The following is a 6,388-nucleotide window of genomic DNA, read 5'->3' as shown; positions in this document are numbered from 1 at the left end:
ACCCTCCCTCCAGAGATTCAGTCACACAGTTAGTGAGGCTGGGCTGCAGCTGACCTTTCCAGGACTGCACTGCGACTCAGTGGGCGGTGTGGGTAATCTCAGGTAAAGTGACCCCACTGGTGACATATGAAACACCACTTTTCCCCACACCCTCCCAGGGCTTCTCGGAGGTGGTTCCCCCCTCTCCTCCATCCACACGGTGTGAATGTCTGCTGGGGCCTGGTCCCTATCCTCTGATCCCATTCCATCCCTATTAGGTTTTCTATCAAACCCAGGCTGACTATCCACAGGAGGCTCTGCCATTTCCCAGCTATGGTTACAGCTCAAGGATTTTTGCCTATTAACCATGATTTCACATTGGGGTGGCAGAATTTATAGAACTGTTCTATTACCATTAAGTCATAGGCCTCATTGACAGTGGTACCTTCCACAGTTCCTCATTTTCATACAAAACCCCTAATTTGGGTCGAAACTTCTGGTCATTAGAATATAGTACATTTACTAGCTGTGTTTTTGTCCGATCCTCAGGATTTAACCTCCTTTCTCTGCATAGCTCACCCAGCCTATTTCTTGTTAGATGTTCATTTTCTTCTCTCTCTCTTTTTTCTGTCCCTTTCCTGAAAAGACAATTGAGTCTTTTCTCTGTGCTTTTCCCTCCTAAGGTACTTGCTTTGACTGCTGTTGACACTTATGGCAATTCACACTGTTACAAATCCCATATACATTGCCATCATATCTATCACAGTGCAGGGGAACTATATTTCCCGTCTGTGTTCCAGAAGGCCTCTCACTCTACGCCTCCAGCTCCCCAGGCATTGCCTCTCTTGAGTGGAGACATGTGTCTCTCTCCCTTCGGACTGCGGTATTTCCAGGCTGAACAGTTCCCTGACTGCACTGGGATATCCCCAGCAAAAGACAGAGATCACCCCCAACTCCAACAAGGGCTCTGGTTGGAGATTAGTCTTTCAAAACCTCACATAGGCATTGTTTCCTGTGGTCCCAAGTTCATCAAAGCTTTCATGCATCAAAGCTTCAGCTAAGAACCAGCACCCACATCTTATGGGGACTCAGCTGGCCAAAGAGCTTCCAACCCTCCCCTAAGGATTGGCATCTGCCCATTTGCTGGATCAGAAAGAGGGCCCTGAGTCAGTTTAAACTCAGGCTATTTAACCAAACATCCTTTCTTTGTCTGTTAGCCCCTGGGGAATCCATTTTGAACCAGTATAGGCAAGCCTCTCTCCCGGTGATAGTGGCTCTCTGGAGGTGTTATAACCAGAGTGAATTTGCCTAACAACCCCAGTGTTCTTAGTTCCTGAAGGGCTGCAGTCCCTGTCCTACATGGAATTACATATAATCCCCCAAAATACATAAACATTTGCATTCTTAATAACGTGAACTCCTAAAATACTTGAACTTAATTCAAAAAGGTTTGTCCAGGATATTATCATATCGGTCACTCAAAAATCTGGGGAAATTTCAGCATTGCTCCCATTGGAACAGTATGAGCCCCTTCCAAGTTACATTGGAAATGGTTTACAATTTTGTTGAGCTAAAAGAAAGGAAATAGTCAAGGGTTATGGGTTTGTCTTCATTTAAATGTCTGTAAAGTGCCAAGCACTTGTGTGGCTACTCTAAATAGTAATTCAGGGCCAGATTGGGATAGTCTTACTCACAGTAAGTAGCACCTTACTCTGCGAGGAGTTCCATTGACTTCAGAGGGACTGCCTGTGGTTCAAGGTACTACTGAATGTGAGGGTAATGCAGTCTGGCTTCAAGAAGCAGCATGCATATCCTGAAATTGAAAAAATGTTCAGATTAACAGGGAACTGGATCTCATGTGCTCAGATCTCATCGCACTGGCATATGAATTTGCTGGTTTGCTGGAAATTGAAGTGAGATGAACAGTCTTATTGTAAAAAATTCCATAGGACTTGCCGGAATTTGAACTTGCCTGGTGACTACAGTAGAACCTCAGAATTACGAACACCAAAGTTACGAACTGACTGGTCAACCACACACCTAATTTGGAACCAGAAGTATGCAATCAGGCAACAGCAAATATTAAAAAAAAAGAGAAGCAAATAGAGTACAGTACTAAACGTAAACTACTAAAAAAAAATATAGAAAAGTTTTAACCAAAAAAAAAAAAAAATGGACAAGGTAAGGAAACTTTCTTGGCTTGTTTCATTTAAATTAAGATGCTTAAAATCAGCATTTTTCTTCTGCATAGTAAAGTTTCAAAGCTGTATTAAGTCAATGCTCCACTGTAAACTTTTGAAAGAACAACCATAACATTTCCAAGGTGTTCATAACTCTGAGCTTCTACTATATGTTTCAAACTCTTAAAACACTGGAAAATATGGTTTGAAATAAATAAATAGTACTAGAAAATAGCCTCAGTATTTGTGAATATAGAGATAGAGCAAACGTGTTTGTGTACAGCTTGATTAAAAGTTCTTGTATATGAAAAAGATTAATCAAAATCGCTGGTTCAGAAATACAGGTGGGTTGAAAGTTTTGTTAGGGAAGCATGGGTTCTGATGTACATTCATGCCGCTGGCACAAGGGGTGGTCAAGTGATTAAAGGTAGGTAGGTGCCTAATGATGTAGATGGGCAGCTGATGGGATTTTCAAAATTGTTTGGTGCCTAAATTCCACTGAAATCGGTAGGCGTTATGCACCTAACCTGCTTAGGAACTCTTGAAAATCCCACTAGGTGCATATGTGCATCTTTAGGTGCCTAAAAACCTTTGAAAATCTGGCCCAAGATGCTTGAAGAATAAGATACATGTTGACAACTTGGTTTAATGCAATTATTTAAGCCTTGTAGACAATTTCTAGCTTTCAGCATCTGTTTTCTTTGCTATTGTGGATACAGAGCCTACCTCTTCAGCTTGGGTTCCAAGTTAGGGTTTGATTCTCACAGGGGGTCACTTATTTACAGTTATGATTTGTATTTTTAGGAGCTAGAGTCACTGGGGAAGAGTGATGCATCAGACAGAAGTCAGCTCTAAGTGGGGGAATAGAAGGCAGTTATAGTTGTGAAGTTTCTTCCTATATAGCCTCAATCTATCAATGAGCTCAATGCAGGTGGATTCCAGCATCCCTAGAATCATAGAACATCAGGGTTGGAAGGAACCTCAGGAAGTCATCTAGTCTAACCCCCTGCTCAAAGCAGGACCAATCCCCACACAGATTTTTACTGCAGTTCCCTAAGTGGCCCCCTCAAGGATTGAACTCACAACCGTGGGTTTAGAGGGCCAATGCTCAAAGCACTGAGCTATCCCTCTTGAGAGCCCACTGTAAAATAAGGGTCTAAATGGAGACTGTGGAATGATTCTCTCAACTGGCACCAAGAACACAGTATGGACCACGATTGCTAGCACTTTAAAGATGCAGAAGTTCAGCAATGATCCCTATTACATACATAAGTACACCAGATATTACCTCAAAGTGTACTTGACCGGATGGTGCAGAAAAGAGAATCTTTCACGTAAAACTGTTTAAAAAACTAAACTATCATCCAACAGGAGATTCTGATGTTTTGACATGTGTTTTCTTCACAAAAAGGGATAAAAGTCAAAATACTGATAATTCTTGTGGAATGAAAGTATTGAAAAGCTTTTATTTGGAAATACTGAAACAAAAAATGTAAACATTTTAGTTAAAATGTTTCATTTCAGAATGTTGGCACATTAGAAGCTTGATAAAAAAAAGTGTTTTGTTTAGAATTTTCCTGCTGAAATACTGGGAAATGTTGTCAAAAATCAACATTTTGTCATGAAAAAAATTAGATGTTGATGAAACCCCACACTTCATCAGGAATTTTTGTGACTCAAGAAATTTCAACAAGCCCTAGTTTTAGATTTATAAGACATAAGAAAGTCTTTTGACCTTAACCTGAAGGAGATCAGCTCTATGGTAATCACATGGGAATAGTCAGTGGGTAGTAAAAATGTGTAGTTTTTGTGTTGAAAATCAAACTAGAACCTACCAAATAAAGTCATTTCTTCTTCTTGAATCCTTGGTTTTTTAGGTGTGAGACAAGGAGGGTGAGGTAATATCTTTTATTGAACCAACTTCTGTTGGTGAGAGAGACAAGCTTTCGAGCCCCACAGAGCTCTTTTTTTCAGATGTCTTTAAGTGGGGACAGGTGGGACAAATATCTCAACCTAACAATTTGGGGAAAACTCTGTGGAATCTTGTATAGTGCACACTATCTATCTCATACTTTCTCACACACCCCGTCTCTCCTGCAGCAAGGAGTGACCAGTTCCAGTGTTTCCACCTGGATTTCAAATGTGAGAATAAAGTTGCAATTCACAGGCATGTGAGAAAGAACCTGACATTTTTAGTCTTAACCCCAGTCCCCTGATGTGGGCCAGGGATACAAAGGTCACATGTCAAGCATCAATAGCCACTTACTTCAGGGGCTCCTATTACATCTTCCACCACCACACCAAATCATTTGCTGCCTTGGTGGGGGCCTTCCACTAGTCCTCCTGTTTGGGCAGGTTGGGTCGTGATCTGTCCCAGAGGAGGGAACACTCAGATACTACCCAATCTGAGTGGCAGACTGTGTGTGTGGAGTCCAACACTACCCCAGTAGAACCAGAGACATGTGGCTACAACAAGCCCCACCCCCTTGTGCTTACTTTGGGGTCACACTTTCAAGATATTTTTCCCTGACACATCAGGGCTAGAAACTTGTTTTTCTTAAAATGAATGATTGTTATTTTTATTTGTAGGAGCCCCAGTCATGGCCCAGGACTCCATTGTGCTTGTGACACTGTGGGGTTCAACCCAGACCAGTAAGGTCTGTCTCACTGCCTACCCTGTAACCCTGGATGCCTCTGTGCTGTCTAGCTTTGGTTCAGAGCCCTGGCACCAGCAGCCTGCTCACAGCACAATAGTCTCACCTGGCTTCCACCAGCCTGGTTAGTCCTGGCAGGGTAATTCCAACAGCCCTTCCAGTCCCAAGTTCTCCCCCAAAACATCTTTCTCTGCAGTGCAAAGCAGCTCTTACTATAGCACCCACAAAACACTTCCCAGGGTAAAAGACCTGGGGTTTTGGTGGTGGGCCTTCAGCTCATTGGATAGGGTGAGCATCCGTGGGGCGAGGTCAGACCTTGTGGCCCTCATGGGCAGAGGTCCCCACCCTTCTGCACCCTCCTGTCTCTCTCATGGGGTGGAGGGTGCTCAGACTCAGAACAAGCTAGTCTTGGAGGGGTATGCTGAGGAGAGCCTACCTTGAGTTACAGGTTATATAATAGGCAACAGAGAGTCCTGTGGCACCTTATAGACTAAAAGATGTATTGGAGCATAAGCTTTCCTGGGTGAATACCCACTTCGTCAGACACATGTAATGGAAATTTCCAGAGGCAGGTATAAATATGCAGGTTATATAATAGGATACCTGTAACCCCCACACTGGAACCAATTAACTGCCTGGTATAGGAGAATGTGGGTGATGGCCAGGTAGCATCCCTTCTCGTGTTAAAGGTGAATAAAAGTTGCAGCCAGTTGCTTAAAATCCACTCATGTGTCTGTCTTTATTTCACTGCTGTGTCTGCATCAATGTGTGTTTGGAGCTGCACTGGATGATTCCAGTTCAGAAAGTTTGTATTTGTTTATCTGATTTTTGTTAAGGCTTGTGCAGAATCCCTTCGGCTGTTCTTAGATGACAGTGAAAAAATATTTTTGTCCATTGTAAGGAAACATGTGTCCAGCCTTTTATGTTCTTCATGCACAAATCAAAATTGGCTGAACTCGCAAAACCAGGCATGTCCATAATCCTTATAGAAGAAAATGCCTATAAGTGAATTTGAAAAACACCCCCCAGCCTCCTTGCTGGCTAAATCACTGATTGAAATATCATTTGTGAGTATGCCCAAGAGCCCCTGGTAAGAGCTGAGCAGTCTGCTGAAGCTTCACACTTATTAAGACACCACTACATATTCCCAGTGCATATCCTGGAACAGGATGTGGAATTGGGGCTAGACAGGGAAAATTTCTGTAGCTGTTAGGACATTTTGCATGAAGGAGATTTGTGTCTCACTGAAGAACAACAGTACAGTCCCCACCCCCCAAACTTGTCTTAATGTAAGGGACAGGAGAAAACTTAGGCTACGTCCTCACTACGGGGGGGGTCGATTTAAGCTACGCAAATTCAGCTACGCGAATAGCGTAGCTGAATTCGACGTATCGCAGCCGACTTACCCCGCTGTAAGGACGGTGGCAAAATCGACCTCCGCGGCTTCCCGTCGACGGCGCTTACTCCCACCTCCGCTGGTGGAGTAAGAGCGTCGATTTGGGGATCGATTGTCGCGTCCCGACAGGACGCGATAATTCAATCCCCGAGAGGTCGATTTCTACCCGCCGATTCAGG

This window comes from Emys orbicularis, chromosome 21 (genome assembly GCF_028017835.1).
Source record: "Emys orbicularis isolate rEmyOrb1 chromosome 21, rEmyOrb1.hap1, whole genome shotgun sequence".
NCBI lineage: Eukaryota > Metazoa > Chordata > Testudines > Emydidae > Emys > Emys orbicularis.
The sequence above is the reverse complement of the archived record's forward strand: the minus strand, read 5'-3'. Positions refer to the sequence as shown.